The 17,523-nt window shown below is 48.5% G+C and overlaps 1 protein-coding gene and 1 long non-coding RNA gene across 4 annotated transcripts in view; both read right to left on the bottom strand.

The window, feature by feature from the left end:
- KAZN (kazrin, periplakin interacting protein) overlaps positions 1-17,523 on the bottom strand; it is a 992,786-nt gene that overhangs the window by 362,122 nt on the left and 613,141 nt on the right. The gene's annotated exons all lie outside the window — the stretch shown is intronic.
- Positions 5,499-16,131, bottom strand: LOC116668258. The gene is made up of 3 exons (XR_004325352.1): positions 16,120-16,131; positions 10,287-10,292; positions 5,499-5,904 (listed from the first exon to the last, which is right to left on the bottom strand). It is a non-coding gene; the product is annotated as an uncharacterized LOC116668258 (long non-coding RNA).

The following is a 17,523-nucleotide window of genomic DNA, read 5'->3' as shown; positions in this document are numbered from 1 at the left end:
TCTGGGAAAGTTACTAAACCTCTCTGGGCTTCAGCTTCCTAATCAGTAAAATAGGGGTGCTAATAACAGCACCTACCCTTGTGGCAGAGTAGAGAGGACTAAAAATGGCATAGAATTTAGGTGCCAAAAATTATTCCTGGCACATAGTAGGTTTACCCTCTTTCCTTTAATATCATTCCACCAATTCATGCTACATCAAAAGGTACAAACAAAAAGCAATTAGGCACAAAAGATTTTTGGAGTTTATGGAACCTTGATGGGATAGAAAAAAATTCTGTTGGCGTGGGACTTCTGGCTTTTCTTTCCTTCTCAGTTAGTCACAGCTCGTACCATATCTTTTTTCCTAACCCCGAGCTAAAAACCACCCATCAGACATTACTAATCATCAGGCTTCAATCGTTGCCTTAGGATTGATTGGTCTGTTTTAAAGCGGATAATTATTAGAGTAGCGTTTCTGTAATGTGCTGGCAGACAAACCCTAAGACCTTCCCTGGGCTGCGTGTGTGTGTAAACACCCTCAGTCACTTCAACAGGCAAAATGTGAATGTGGCTTATAGAAGGGGATCAGTCAGGCTCCGGGGTGTAATGTAAACTAACAACTGTCTCCCTAAGACCAAAGACTCCAGAGAAAACTGTCTGGGTTAGAATCCTGGTTCTACCAGTTACGCGCTATGTGACTTTGGGCAAGTCACTCAACCTCTCTGTGCTTCAGTTCCCCATCTATAAAGTGTGAAAAACAATAATGTCTTCCTCAACTCTTAAATGTCAAGAATTTAGGATTGGGCCTGGCATAAAGTAAGCGCCCTACAGTGGTCTGAAGATTATCAGAGACTGGAGGGCTCCGTATCCATCAGGCCTCGGGAGGAGAAAACGTAACTGAGCTAAAGAGCTCTGCGCCTGGCCACCACCAGAGGAATAATGTGATGCTGCTCCAGGGTGACAGGATGTCTGCCTGGTCATGATCAGATCCAAGGGATAGCAGTTCGGGGCATATGCTGGAAAACCATTCTGGAAAATCTGAATGTGTGGATAGAACTGATGAATGAATTCAAATTCCTTTGCCGCCAACTTAAAAGCAATGGGTGCACCAAACTGCCTATTTTTAATGTGAGGATACAAAGAGAGTCATCTAACTCAGGGCAGAGAATGGCCTCATGCCCCAGAGATTCCAGTAACTTTAACCATTTGCAACTCACCCAGGGAAGAGGCCAGTTCCCACCAGGACACGACCTAAGGCGTGCACTTCATATCAGCAAGCTCTATTACTTCCCACCTTTACCACAGTGACTCCCATCCACTCACTCCTAAATATCCAAGGAAGGAAAATCTTACGAGTTGAGGGCTCTGTACTTGTGCTAAATGACAGACTGGAAGTTACTTCTCTCTGAAGCATCCTAATTCCTTCTTCTCAGAATTCCAGGGGGAAACATCCAGCCCATCCTCTCAACAGCTTTAGTCTCCCCTCCATCAACAGTCTCATCCAAGATGCGTGCTGCAGGGGCAAGCCTGCTTTGTCTTCAGATCAGCTGAGATCAAACGCCCTGCTTACTATTCGGGCAAGTTAAATGAACCTGTGGATCAAAGAATCTATGCTCACTAAATGTCACTATTGATTTTTTTTTTCTAAATATTTCTCACTTAGTCTCCAAGTAAGATTTCCTTTTAAAAAACGTTTTTCATTATAAATTAGTAATAGCACATTTCCAGCATGAAAAGTGTGAAAAATACAAGAAAGTTGATGGGGCAAAAATAACCTTTATTTCCATGCCCAAGAGCCTACCACTATCAATATTTATTTTGTCATGTTCCCTTCTAGTCTTTTTTTCTGTGCATAATTTCTTTTTTCCCCCAGTTTTATTGAGATACAACGGACCTATAACATTATACTAGTTAAAGGTATACATATAATGATTTGATATATGTGCATATTGCAAAATAATTGGAACAGTAAGTTTAGTTAAAATTCATCACCTCACGTAGTTAGTTTTTTCCTTGTGATGAGAGCTTTTAAGATTTATTGTCTTCGCTACTTTCAAACATCAATAGTGTATGATTAACTGTAGTCCCCATGCTGTACATTACATCCCCTGAACTTAATTATCTTATAACTGGAAATTCGTGTCTTTTGATCCCCTTCCACTCATGTTGTCCGCACCTTCACTGCCCCTGGCGGGTACCAACCTACTCTCTGTATCTATGATTTTAAGATATCTAATATAAGGATTTTAAGATTTCTCATCCAAGTGAGTTCATACAGTATTCATCTTTCTCTGTCTGACTTAGTTCACTTAGCATAATGCCCTCAAGGCCCAAACATGTGGGCAAATGGCAGGATTTCCTTCTTTTTTTTTTTATGGCTGAAAAACATTCCATTGCACGTACAGCCCACATTTTCTTTATGCATTCATCCGTGGATGGATACTGAGGTTGTTTCCAAATCTGAGTAGCTGTAAATAATGCTGCAGTGAACATGGGGTGCAGATATCTCTTTGAGATAGTACTTTCGTTTCCTTTCGACCTATGCCCAGAAGTGGGATTGCTGGATCATATGGCAGCTCGATTGCTAATGTTTTGAGAAACCGCCGTATTGTTTTCCAGAGTGGCCGCACCAACCTGCATCCCTAATTTCTTGGTTGTGACCTTGACAGACACGGGATCATTCCACCCATAGAACTTCATACCCTGGTTTCTTGGCTTACGCATGCTTTCCATGCTGCTGAGATTAGGGTTAAATTGAAACATTCCTACGGAAAAGCTGCATCTTAGTTGGGATGGTTGGGGCAGTAGGAGAAACTGAAAGGCCAGCCGGGAAGGAAAGACCCACGAGGACTGGGAGGAGATGGCGGGGTAAATGGAGGTTGATGCTGGGAGCAATGACAACAGCGAACTTCCTGCTAAGCTTCCCTCTCAGGGTTTCTGCAGAGTCGACCTTTGGGGGGTTGGGGTGGGAGAGAAGTCACAAACTCGTGGGCCTCAGCACACAGCTAGACATACTTCAGACTTGTTCTTTCCCGTCTGAATTTACTGCAGCATTTACAAATCAGAAAGGCCCAAATAAGGACGCAGGCTTTCAGCGTCTATCGAAAACACGTAAGATTTCACAACACCAGGCTCGGATGCCCACATGGCAGCAGTGATGTAGACATGAGAAGCCACTTCAGGCTTCAGATTGGGCACGGACCCTCCAACTCATGCACTGCAATTTCCACTCGACCTGCTCCATCATTTACTTACCCGCCCAGAGTACGCAAGCACTGCAGTTTGTAACCCCATGTCCTAAAGCAACTTCTGGTCCTCTGAGCTTCCCCTGATTTTAAGACAATCCAGTAAATTCCACTGCTGGTTCCTAACTTAAAGATAGAAATGGATGGGTCTTTCTCTGGCTCACACTCCTACCGCCCTTTGGAATAAGGGAAGCCCTTTTGAAATAAAGACTTGACTGACTCCACGATCTTTATCCTGGGCTGGGGAGTGTGTGAAATAGGGAATGCAGCACGGCAGCAAAGGTGGTCCAGCTTGATGCAAGGCGTGTGGGTTCGGATTTCCTTCCATTACTTTTACATAATTTTGCAATTGGCTGCGGGCTGCTTTGACCATTATTTTTTCACGCAACAGGAAAAACTATGCCCTGGGGTCTGATTATTAAAATATGTTACTCTTCTATATTTAAATAGTGGAATGGCTTTTCTGAAGTTTAAAATGAGCCAAGGGAAACACCTATGGCTTAAGATGTAACTACAACCCGCGCTCAACACTCTGCCACTCATAGTCAGTAACTGCCTGATACTTAGTCTTCCTTTGCCATGTGATGGAGAGGGCGACAAAAGAGGGTGACGCAGCTGTGGAGAGAGGGTGTGGAGACGGCGGGGACCCGTGGGACGGCTGCCCCAGACCGTAGGGAAAGGAAGCCCAGCAAACAGCCTCGTGTGCCTGGGAGGTCCAGTCCTCTGGTATATCCGACTTACACCTTGTGAGTTCTTGGGCGGCTGTCACAAAAGAGGCGATGGAGACAGAGGGAAAAACAACAGGGTCTCTGAGAAAGGAAACAATCAAATCAGCTGAAGGTTACTTAGTTGTAAGTAACTGAAACACACTCAGTTCTCAACCAGAGGCAACTGCGTTCCCCACGGACATTTAACAGGGTCTGGAGACATGCTTAGTTGTCACAACTAGCGATGGGGGACGCTCCTGGTATCTAGAGGGTAGTGGGTAGGGATCTGCAAACATCCTACAATGTACAGGTCAGCCCCCCTGAACAAAGAATGATCTGGCCCCCAATGTCGACAGCTCCGAGGTCTGAGAGCGCAACAAAGAGAATGTGCTGGAAAGTGAGGTGTGGGTGGTCAGATTGCTACTCCCGCCCCCCAATATCCATGCCTCCTTTTTACCATAGGAATAACACTTTACAATAAAACTGAATTTTGTGAGATGTACAATTCTAAGAATTTTAAAACATGCATAGATTTGTGTAACCAGCACCTCAATCAGCACACAAAACAACTCTATCACCACCCCCCAAATTCCCCGGTACCGTCCCCTGTAGTCACACCTTCCCCCAACCCTTCACCCTTGGCAACCACGGATCTACGCTCATGTCTTCTGGAGAATGTCATGTAAACGACACCATATAGTGTGGGATCTTTCGGGACTGTTTCTCTCACTCACCATCACGCCTGGGAGATTCCTCCAGATTATTTCATGAATCAATAATTCAATCCTTTTTATTACTGAACAGGTTTGCACCGTATGAATGTACCACAGTCTGTTCATCCATCCGTCTGTCGAAGGATATTTGGGTCATTTCCAGTTTCGGGCCCTTATGAATAGAGCTGCCATAAACGTTTATGCACAGGTTTTCATGTGAACATAAGTCTTTATTCCTCTGGGATAAATATCCAGGAGTCAGACTGTTGCGTTATACGGTAGATTTTTTTTTAACTTTCTAGGAAGCTGCCAAACCGTTTTCCAGGGTGGCTGCACCGTTTGACATTCTCTTAAGAGTGCCAGTTGCTCTGCACCCCTGTCAGCATTTGGTGTTGTCCATCTTTTAAACTGCAGCCGTTCTGACAGGCGTGCAGTGGTTTCTCACTGCGATATTGACTTGCATTTCCCTAATAGGCGGTGATGCTGGACATCTTTTCAGGGGCTAATTTCCCATCCATATATCCTTTTAGGTGAAGTGTCTGTTTTAGTCTTTCTCCCACTTAAAAAATTGGATTGTTTGTTTCCTTACTGTCGAGTCTTGAGAATTCATTGCATATTCCGGGTGCCACTGCTTTGTCAGATATGTGACACCAACGATCTTCTCTCGTTGCTTCCTTCTCTTCCCAGTGTCTCCTGTGGAGGAAAAGACTGTGATTTTTGATACAGCCTAATTGATCGATTTTGTCTTTCATGGACTGTGCTTTTAGTGTCACATCCAAGTGCAACAGAACTTTTAAGTGGCTCATGGGCACACCTAACTTTTCCTGTAGCTTAGGGTGGCCATGTCACCAAGTTCCGGCCGACAGAATGTGTTCCTGAAGCCCTCCTTAAACGTCAGCTGCATGGTCGCTCTGCTCCTCCTTCCAGGGTCTTCCGTCTTGCTTCTCGGAGTGTGGCTGTGACAGCTGGAGTGCCACCCTGGCCTTTTAGGTTGCGAGTCACACCCAGGGATGGCACAGTGGAGAGCTGAAAGAAAACGCATGTCGAGGACTTTGTGGAGCTGAGCCCTCACACCAGTCTTGCATCGCCCACTTCTGTTTTTTACGTGAAAAAAATTACGAACGTCTTTTTTCCACTTAGGCTACTGTCATTTAGGATCTTCTATCATCCGTGGCCAAATCTAGACAGATCTGATGCAGAAGGATACAGGGGTATCCCGTGTAACTCACCTCGGTGTCCAGTGGACCTCTGGGAGATAAGCTGGCTGGCGGAGTTTTTTGCCTGTCTGGTGTATCTCCTTATTTTGGTATTCATAATCTAAGTGTTATTCTCAGTTCTGGTATTAGCCACCACAGTTTATCATCTGGATAAAAATCACCTGGTTTGAGAGGGACTGAGTCTATTTCTTAACTTGACGACCAGGCCTAGCCAATCAGATTCACAGTGGAACTGCTTCAGTCATAGACAAATGACCCAGGACTTTAGCTGGAACTGTTGGGAATGAGGCCCGGTGGTTCATCTGGGGATATGAATTCAGTTACCCATGGCTATTTTGCCCCTAAAGAGAGAGCCTGCCTAAGAATACAGCCAGCTTTGAAAAAGAAAAAAAAAAGAAACAAAAAAGAGCAAAGCCAAGAAATGGATGGAAATGTACATGCTGGCCAAAGCACAGAGACTCAGAGCAGGGGCCTGGGAGCTTAGTAAGCCTTTCCAAACAAAGAGGCATTAAATCTGAGAACTGAAGCAAGAGGAGTTGACATGGCAAAGGAGGTGAGGATACAGAGAGTGAGGGTAAAGAGCTATCCAGGCAGAGCAAACAGCATGTGCAAAGGCCCAGGGGCAGTCTGACTGCCAGGTCATAGCACAGGTTGCAAACTTTCTGTTTGGCCTGAGCTTTGCAATGAAAGGGTTGGACCCCTACCAAACTGCAGTTTCTAAGAGTTCTTGCCAAGGAATCTGCAAAGCCCTGGATGGATACTTCTGAAAAGTATTAAGACAAGAAGTTATTAATTACCTAGGGAGGTAACACTGTTAACCCAGCCTAGGAACCAAGTATAGCAAGCCTCTCCAATGTCTGCCCCTGCAGATGGCTACAATTAGAGACTTCCCTAGTACTACAGAGTGCTCTATACCCTCTGCCCTTCGCATTTAGGAGGCCTTCAACGGAGGGATGAAAATGCCAAGCTGTTGCCTCCCCCGTGGCAACAGAACAGAGGCGTATTTCACCTGCAACTGAATCAACACCATCAGAGCGAATCTCAGCAGGTCCCAGACAGTTGAAACCTGGCAAACACGCATTAGGCAGCTCATTAGACCATAATTTTATTAAGCAGCATTTAATATAGTGAATAATTTTGAGCTTTATTATCTAAAATATAAAGGGGGTGTTTTTAAACTTAGCTGAGCAGCAGATTGGGTTTTAAAAAATATTGCTGTTTCAGGCCCAACAAACCGAGAGCATTTCTCCAGCAACCTTTGTGGCTTTCCAGATTCCAGGCCGTGCCAGTGGGTCCTCCCTCTCCCCTGCGACCTGGGGTGCTTGGCAACGACACACGCTACACAGAGAAGTCCCTGGCCACCACTGCTGCACACCACTGTGTCTCCCTGCCCGCACAGGGATGGGGAAGTGGGAGCAGGGAATTACAGATTCTGGAGGCCAGAATGATTCACGGCTGATCAATGACAATGGACAGCCCTGCAGGCAGCCGCTGGGAACGTGAGCCTCACTCCTTGCCTGGACGGCTAAAAAAAAAATCAGAGGAGATGGGTCTGAGTGTCCAGTGGCCACAGCAGACGGATCGGCTGACTCCAGTTCATCTATAGGCCTACTCTCCGCCTTGCATACGGAATTAGGAGAGGAGAAACCAGCCAGGGTTATAAAAAGCCTCTGAAATTTACAAACAGCTAGAGAGAGCAGAGATCAGGGACGGACGAAGAGAGAAGCCAACTCAGCCTTTTGCCCGAGCCTGCGAGGTCTGGCTCACCCACAAATGGCCTCTGCTGTACAGGGCATTTACAACCGCCCAAACCGGCCTCCAGCCACGGTCCCCGGTGTCCCCTACGAGGACAATTTCCAGACACTGAGCTCCACGGGGGACATCTGGCCACTAAAAGTGTTGGTGTTCAACATTAATTTTTAACGTTTCAGAAAACCATTAAGCGGGTTTGTATTATGCGCCGTGTTTTTACAGCTGGTCATTTCATTTCCAGCTTAGAGAGTGGCCGGAGGAGTCTCACTGGGGATATTTACTGGCTCCTTTGTCCTACTCCGGGCTTCGGAGAGAGGCCCACATAGGAGGCCTTCTCCTCTCACTCTGTTCTGCCTGCGGGACCCCCCGGGGGACCAGAGCCCTGACTGAGTGCATCAGCCTTTGGGGTCCCCGGGCTTGGGGTGGTGATTGTCCCGCCTCCCAGGCAGAGGGACCACACAAAGGCTATGAGCCTGAAGAAAGAGCATGAGAGATGGGTTTCAGGGACAGAAGCAACTTCCGGATGGGGAGTAGGACTAAGGTGATGCTGGAGAGAGAAATTGAGGAGGCTCCTAGGAGGACAAGGGGGTCCAGCGAAGGGCCCTGAGCCGAGAAGTAGCAAGTTTAGATTTGTCATTTAGAAGATGCTTGAAGATGAACTGGTGGAGTGCAGTGGGGTGGGGGCTTGCACAGGATGGAAGGCAGGAGGCAATTTTTATGCAGGTGACAGAAGGTGGTGGTCTCCTGGGTGAGTGGCCACGGGGACAGAAGTAGGACACGAGACCCGTTCAAGAGGCATAGTCAACCTCATCCTTGGGGACAGGCCCCCTCCCCCCCACTGCCTCTCCCTCCACAAACACACGCAATGGTTTTCCACTGGGGCAGGGGCTCACCCTACCAGGTCTCAACAGGACAGCCATGTCTTAAAGCAATGCCAATTATTTATAGACCCATACGTTGTGGACTGAACGCTGTTCTCCCCCAAATTTATGCAACTTTATTTGGAAATAGTATCTTTGCTGATATAATTAGTTTAGATGAGGTCATACTGGATTAGGGTGGACCCTAAATCTGATGATTGGTGTCCTCATAAGAAGAATGGACATGGAAAGACACAGAGGGGACGCCAAGTGAAGACAGAGGCAGAGATCTGAGTGATGGGTCTGCAAGCCAAGGAACTCCAAGGATTGCTGGCAACCACCGGAAGCTAAGAGAGGGGCATGGATTCTCCCTCAGATCTTCCAGAAGGAACCAACCCTGCTGACACGTCGATTTTGGACTTCTAGTTTCACTTCTGTTATTTAAAGCCACATAGTTTATAGTACTTTGTTACAGCAGCCCTTAGAAACTAATATTAGACACACAGTTGTACATACAGACACACACACTTACACATGACAGTGGTTCTTAACCCTGGCTCCCCAGTCACCTGAAGAATTAAAAAAAAATAGTAAGAGACACGTCCAGGCCCCACTCAGGACTCAATGAGCCAGAATCCTTGGGAAGTGTAACAGGTGTCATCATTTATAAAAGCCCCCGGGTGACTGCAGAGAGTCAGCCCCAAGAACCCGAGTTGTAAGAGATATCTGGGGGGCGAGTTAACCTGCATCTCCACCAATTTCCACCATACGACCTTGGCAAGTCCTGTGACATTTCTGAGCCTCAGTCTTCCTCATCTGTGGAAGCAATTCCACCTGCCCACTGGGACCGCTGCAGCCACTGAAATGAGTCAGTGCAAGCAAAGAACTCAGCCCAGGGCCTGGCATGCACTAGGCACGCAGTATATGTGGAAGCTCCCTTTACTGCATTCCTTTGAGTATAATATGTCGATGGTGACTCTGCCCAGGCCATTTACATCACTTCTTACCCTTTCTGATGAGCTCTACCGTTTTCACTGCACACCTCCCATCACACGGCCAGGGCACAGGGGAAATCCCAGCACACAGATGCACAGAGGGAACACACAGTCCGCTCACAGAGGAATGAGGAAGGTGGGAAGGGCCCCAGGCTCTCCGGGCAGCCGGGCGTGAAGTGCCGGCTCACATTCCTTGGCAAGGACATGCAGCCTCTCTGAGGTTTCCTTTGAAATCACAGCTCTCAGGGTTTCGTCTTTCTGTGAAATGTCTGAACTTCAGGTCGGATTTCCGCCCCAACACGATTCGCTTGCATCGGGGCGGGGCGGGGGGCGATACAACTTCCACTGTTTCCTCTGCGCATTTCCTCGGTCTTCTCTCTCCCCTCCCAAGGAGGGTGGCATCTCCCAGGTACGCTTCATCCGACCACGAAATCGCTCAGGTGCTCCCTGTTCAAGATGGGCGGCGAGCGTGGGCTCAGACTCGGGCTCAGGCTCAGGCTCGCGGGGGGGAGGATCTGCTCCCTGGAACTGGGGTGAGCATCCCGCCCCTCCTCGCAGACAAGACAGCAACCTGCCCGCTCCCTTGCTGCCGGTTATCAACAGGGGGAAATGCCTTCTCCGGCCTGTTTCCCTGTCCGTGAGGCGGGTCAAAGGGTGGCCCCGCCCTTGTGGGACCGATGAGTACATCAACTTTTGTACTGGAAACTCTTCAAAGGCTACTGGTGCTCAGTGGGTGCTCAGTGCCAGCGGCTGTTGTTACCGTCATGGTTATAAGGGTTCTGGGGGACACTGGACAGTCAGAATCCCCTAACAAACACAAGAGCCTCCAATCCACATGGCTCAAGGCATGGATAGGACATGGGGCTATTCTACCCTCTCTGAGCCATCATTGTCACCACCACCCAAGTTATTTCCCACTGGACCTGCTGGAAAAGGTGACCATTGGGTTTGATGTTAAAATTATAATTAGGAATTTGAGGGCAGAATGGTAACTTACAGCTCATCCCACCCCTTCACTGGACAGAAGAGAAACCTGAAGGCCAGAGAGGCGAGGGGTCTCACCCAAAGTCACCGTATCTAAGAAGCTTCAGAGACAGAATCAGAATCCTGGCATCTGGTCGCCTGTCAGAGTCCCACTAACACCGTCCCTTCCACTCTCTCCACAATCCTTCCTCTCTCGGTAGAAACAGTTGCTGTAGGGGAGGAGAGTCTATTTTCACTCCTTACTTCACTCGACAACCGTGATTTTCCATACACCATCCAACCGGAATGTAAACAGACACCATCAGTAAAATAGAACAAATCAACGTATTGAAGACCAATACGTCACCAGTGACATCGTCTAACTCAGGGTCCCTTAACCTTGGCACTGTTGACGATCCCACTGTGTGGGAGGCTGTGCTGTGCATCGTAGGGTTTTTAGTAGCAGCCCTGGCCCCTACCCCGGGATACCAGCAGCATCTCCCTCTGGTTGCAACATCCACATACGTCTCCAGACACTGCCAGACTGCTCCGGTCGAGACCTGCTGGTCCAGTTACAGGCAGACCTTGGAGACACGGCGGGTCCGGTCCCAGACCACTGCAGCAAAGTGAGTATCACAGTAAAGTGAGTCGCACGGATCTTCCGGTTTCCCAGCGCAGGTAAAAGCCCGGTTTACACTCTGCTGTAGTCTAGTCAGTGTGCGACAGCATTATGTCTAAACAAAATGTACATACCTTAATTAAAAAATGCTTTCATTGCTAAAAAGTGCTATCATCTGAGCCTTCAGCGAGTTGTAATCTTTGTGCCGGTGGAAGGTTTGAGATACGGTGAGAGTTACCAAAATGTGACAGAGACACAAAGTGAGCGAATGCTGTTGGGACAATGGTGCCGATAGACTTGCTCAACGCAGGGCTGCCAGAAACCTGCTGTGTGTGAGAAGCGCCATATCCATGAAGCGCAAGAAAGAGAAACGCAACCCAACGAGCTGCTCCTGTATTTCACGTCGGCTACCACACGTGCACCGCTAGACCTGACGCATGCAGCCCCGTAAGTGCAGTGGAGCTGCATCCCCACTGTCCCCTTGGAGAAGACGGCAAAGGGACAGGGGCTAAGAGACACCGCATCCCCCACAACAGTCCCAGCAGAGGCGCAGCCGGTCGTCACCGCAGCCGAGGGAAGCCCCGACTTAGGGCCGGCTGGGGGCACACACTGACCCAGGCCCTTGCCGGGCACGTGCCAGGGAACCCCAGACAGAGCACCCCGGGACTGGCCCAAAGCCCCAGGGCTAGGACACCACGGAGAGGATTTCTGAATTGCAGAACTGTGTGCTCGAGGAATCCATTCCCTCCCCTCACCCAGTTAACAACAAAAAAACCCTACTATTTCTGAACACTAGCATTAGCCAACACAAATGACTTGACATTCATTATATCCCTTCCCTGTCACACCTGTGGAATAGGTACCATTCTCATGCTCCCATTTTACAGATGGGGAAACGGACATTCGCAGGTCAGTGGACTTGTCCAAGTTCTCTCGGCTATTACAAGACAACGCCAAGCTCGACTCTAAGCAGCTGGACTCCTCAGCCCCATTTCTGAGCCACCTGCCTCCTAATTGTTTTTTTTTTTTTTAAACGTGCATACAATAAGCAAGGGTGAACTTTCAAACCTACCCCATCCCTCGAGTGGACTGGTGCTGAGGACGAGGTGTTAGCTGACTGCAGGGGAGGAAAAGTGGACTGGAAGCATCCTGCACACTCCAGCCCTGAGAACCGTCTTTCCTGGTCAGGCGTCTGTGACCCTGAGGGCCCGCCTCCAAGGCCGGCAGTTAGCTCGCCAGAAAGCCCCGCCTGCCCCTGCCTGCCATCCCTTCGAAAAGGCAAGCTCACTAACAAAGCCAGCCTGTCCCGGGCTACACACTCAAACAGGATGTGACTGAAGGGTGGGGGAAGGAGGCTGAGCTGTCCAGACCCACAGCCCCAGACTCAGGCAGGCAGGTGAGAGCTCCCCGTCCCGCAGATGGAGAGAGCCAGGTCCTGGCCTTCAAACTGTTATGCTGTGGAGTGACCAGGGATGGGAAGAGATGAGATGCCTCATTTACGGTGCTGCAGGCTTCACAGCAACTACGTATCCACCCTCCTGCTAACACAGAATCCATTTTTGAAGACAGATTCTCTGTGTATGGCTATGAAATGGAAATTTGGAAAGACAAAAGAGAAAAAAATCCTTCGTGATCTTTCATCTCCTGGCAGCCAGGCTTGATTAAAAAATGGATCTGGGAGTCATCTGATACCTACCACCCGCAAGAGGCTTCCCTCTGAAGGAACGGTTCAAGCGTGTCAGTGGTGTCAGTGCGGGATTTTGTGCACCGGTTGTATTACAATAAATGGGACCCACCACCTTCTAGATACACACACATAACTCCGCGTGACGTTAATAGGAAGGAGGCATGCAGAGCGAGGGAAAAGAATGGGTCCCTCTCCTCAAACCCCATATTTAACGTGAACCCCAGTCCCACAGCACTGGACCCCTATGGGGAGCCTCAAAGAGCCAGAAAGGTAGGCAGGATGACGTGGAAATTAGAACAGAACGGCGCACAATTCTGTCGGGTTCTGGGGTAAGCAATTGAGGCATTTTTCTCTCTACTCCAAATGATCGTTTTCTTTTGGTTTCTTACAAACAGTGTAGTAAAAGCAGACGGGTTTCACATCTGTCAGTTCGAGCTCTCTCTTAACCAGCATGGATATCATGGGAACTTATTTTCATCATCACAGTCCCCAAGGCACAGGAGGAACCTAAAGTATCTTCTGAATCACCAAAGGAAGAAGGAGTCACGTTCTGTGAGTCTGAAAGTGGAGGGCTGGGCCTCATTCTAATGCTTTATACAGAGAATGACAGTATCAGTCTCCTGCAGCTGCTATAACAAATTACCACAGACTTAGTGGCTTAAAAGAACGCAAATGTATTACCTTATAGCTCCAGGGGTCAGAAGTCTGCAAACGGGTCTTATGGGGCTAAAATCAAGGTGTCTGCAGAGCTGTGTTCCTTCTGGACGCTCCAGAGGGGAATCCGTTTCCTTGAATTTTCTAGTTTTAGATGCCACCTGTGTTCCTTGGCTCCGGCCCCCTTCCGGCAATGATGTTTCTCTGATCTGTCTCCATCATCACATCTCCTTCTGACCCTGATCCTCTTGCCTCCCTTGTAAGAATTCCTGTGATGACTTTGGGCTCACTCAGACACTCCAGGAGACTCTCCCCAGCTCACATCTGTAGAAGCCCTTCTGCCACCTAAGGTTTCGAGAACTAAGACAAGGATGTTTCGGGGGGAACCAGGATTCTGCCTACCATAGTGCATCATAACCAGAAGATTTGATCATTTGACATGCACCTCATCCTCCCTTTCAAAGAGGGGACCATCTTTATAAAGAAGGAGTATCTTGAGTCACTCTCTGCCCAGTGTGGTGATACGTTTGCTCAGCTCCGACCACAGCCCACACCTGGATCCGCTCTGAAAGAGCGCCAGCACAGGGGGTCGAGGTCAGGGGTGCAGGTGATGCCCGTGGGGTGAAGGCAGACAAGGGCGCCTCTGCAGGGATGACACCTGGAGCCTTGGCTTCGTTTGCTCAGTCCTAGCTGAGAACAATGCAAGTTCACTTGGATGGGAAGAGATTATTACCTCTGGCTTCGGGGTGGGGGCGGTGAGGGGCAGGAAATTGGGCAGAACTGAGATGAGCAAACTTAAAAAAAAAAAAAAGAAAGAAAAAGACCACCCAAAAGGAAGGATTCTCCCACTGCTCGACTTTCTCAGAACATTTTGGAATGGCGTAAATCTTCAGTTCACTTACTCTTTTCAACACAGACAATTCCTCATTATTTGCATGTTGCTAATCTAGCTTTTACTGTGGAAGCATTTTCCAATGTACATACCAGGGTAAGTCTTTCCCTGATAAAAGGATCCTTCTATTTACAAAAAGATTCACATCTAATTCCCTTAAAAAGCAATAAAAGTTTGCTTTAAAATAAAAACAAGTGTCCCCGCCCCCATGCATTCAAAACAGGTTTTAACTGATCGCACTATTGTGAAGGTTCTCCTGAGACACCGCCCCCGCCCCACCCCAGACAGCACTGGCGACATTAACGGAGGAGCGCCTGTAAGTGATGATGCAGGAAATGAGAACCAGGGCAAAGCCCTGGAGAAACCTGAAACTGTGACAGGGGCGCTTCACAAAGCTGCTCCCTTTCCTGCCTTTTTTCAACTTAACAGTTTGGCACTCATGCTTTGGTTTGACAGGGAACTGTGAAAATGTGTCACTCTGTCACCTCCAAACTTCTGAATCCAATCAAAATAACACTTATTAAAAACCTGGGCACACTTGCTAGAATTTGTGGTGTGATATTCAGAGAGCTAACCCCCAGGTCTCTCTCCTCACTTCTCTCTTCCTTTATAAAAATGGCAGACAGCTTCAGACACACAACCCACAAAGGTGCATTTGATCCACAAGCTTCCTCGGCAACACAGGGGACCCACCGCCTGGGAATCTTCTGGGGAACAGCCAGCCAGCCCAAGGACGCAGGCTCATGGGCTCGAGCTCCCTCTCAAGTACACAGCGCCATGTGAGAAGTTGTGATGTGCACAATCTGGAGTCACACGTCTCCACCGTGCACGCCAGAGTCGCCAGCTGGAGAAACGCCCTGTGGGGAGGGAAGAAGCGGGATCTGGAGCCAGAGGGCTTGGCCTGCATCTCTGCTTCCCTACTCGGCAGTAGTGCTGCCTACTTGACCTTTCTGAGGCTCAGTTTCCCCAGGTGCAGTGTATCAGGCAGGATTCTTTTAGTTGCAAATGTAGAAGATTCCCAGCCCAACTAACTTAAAAATAAATGGAATATATCGGTGTCTGCAGATGAAATATCCAAGGATGAGGGACCTGATCCAGGCTCAAACTACACTAGCTCCTGCCATCTCTTGGCTCACATACCACTCGGCTCTAACCTCATGGTGGCAAGATGGATGCAGGAGCTCCACCCTTTTAGTCTTCCAGGTTCCAGTGCAGAGAGGGTCACCTCCCTCACCTCCCAATAGCTTCCACAGAAGCTTTCTGATTCATTCTGACTAAACCTCTAAACTAATATCGGCCATCAGGGGATGTAACTATATTATTTGGCTTAAACAGAAGGATATGGAATAGGGAGGTTGAGGGAGAGCAGGGGATATTCCACAAACTCCAGAGCCTAAAAGTCAGGCAGGGAAAGATGGATCCCCCAACCAAAATCAGGGGCATTTTGGGCAGAAAAGCAATGGATTTGGGGTGGGGGGTAATGAGTGTGCACTACTAATGAAATTGTTATAAAAATGATGACTTTTATATTTATTGTGCCCTTATATGCTTTACCTTATTCATTTCCGACAGCAGCCCTTCCAGGTAAGGCACGTTATTATCCTTCTTCTTATTGATGAGGAAACAAAGTTTCAGAGAGGTTGAGTGTCTTCCCTGTGGTCACACAGCTCATAAACTGCAGTGCTGGAATCTGAACCCAGGCCCGTCTGACCTCAGAGTTCATGGTTCATCTGCTGGACGACACTGGTGTTGAACTGTGGTCCACGTGGGGTGCGGAATACACGTGAGAGGACGAATGAACACACCTTATACTTATACAACTGACCCTTGAGCAACACAGGTCTGAACACTTAGATTTACTTATCTGTAAATTAAAAAAAAAAGAAAAAAACAAATATATATATATATATATATATATATATATATATATAGCACCTGTATTTTGACTTTGCAGGTCTTTAAATTAAGTACAGGGAAACGTTTTTGTTCGATCACGACATGTGGAATCAGAAGAGCTGGGGTTTGAGTCCTGATTTGATCCCAATGTTTCATCTTCCTGCCCCTGGGAGGTGGGGGGTCTTTTATCAATTCCTGTGATCCTGAGGCCGAGACAGCAATACTCAGATCTCCACTGTGCGGGGGGTCGGCACCCCCAGCCCCCGAGCCTCTCGAGGGTCAACTGTGTATACGTAGCACTTGATGATTTTCAAAGCGTGGCCACGGTTGGCATCTCACTGAATCCTCACGATGGCCTTTTGGGGAGAGGTTATCCCAATAATCTTTGCGCAGTTGAGGGTACTGGGAAAGGCTAGGGACTTCCCTGAGGGCCCCGGCTGGACCCCGGACTTTCTAAGTCTGAGTTATTTTCTCTCCATCGCCCACACTGTTGCAGAGAGACGGGAAACGCCGACTAGCCGTTGGCTCAGAGCTACACTGTGAAGACCCGAGCGCAGCCTCGGGAGACAGCCTGGGGCATCCTAGGCACGGCTCATTTTAGTGGCTCCACGTCCGCATCTTTTCCCTTGCTCAGCTTTTGGGCTGAGGCTCCATCCTGCCCTCTACGTGGTCCACAAATGTTAGGGGAAGCGCTAACATCAGTCACAGTGCTGTACTGGCCTGAGAGCCAAACGTGTGCTTCTGTTCCCGACTGCGTGTTCAGTCGCGTTGCACTTGGTGGTTAAAATCATCCACGGCGGGACTATTTATAGGAATCATCAAATGCTGCATTTTCTTTTTGTTGTTACCTTTTTTTTTTTTTTTTTTTGGTTTGTTTCTTGGAGAGCCAGTTGCTAAACATTTACCAGCGTGCCACTGTATTTACTTGAGTTCTGGGTCCACAGCGCATGGCTCAGGTCTGAGCAAACAGCCTAATTCAGCACATGCCCCTTCCTCACCCCCGCCCCTCCTCTGCTTCGGGGACTGCATCAGAGTGGGGCATATGATTCGATTGATCCAATCCGATCTAAGTCTGGGACTTTTCCTGGAAGATCAGACAGAGTTAGCTCTTCCCCCCTGGGTGTGAGCAAGGAAGGAGGGTGCCCTGGGCCAGGAGCAGCCATCTGGGGACGGGAAGGGAAAAGACCACCATGCATGATGGACTCAGAACTGCGGAGGCAAAGGTGCAGCGGGGCTGGGCCCCCCGAGCCAGGCTGCAGCATCGGGCTGGAAGTGCACACGACCTCTGGGGCTTTCAATCCGGGGAGTCCCATACCATTGCAGCTGACTTCACTTGGAACTTCT

The sequence above is a fragment of the Camelus ferus genome, chromosome 13 (genome assembly GCF_009834535.1).
Source record: "Camelus ferus isolate YT-003-E chromosome 13, BCGSAC_Cfer_1.0, whole genome shotgun sequence".
NCBI lineage: Eukaryota > Metazoa > Chordata > Mammalia > Artiodactyla > Camelidae > Camelus > Camelus ferus.
Note: the sequence above shows the minus strand (reverse complement) of the source record. Positions and strands in the feature narration are given on the sequence as shown.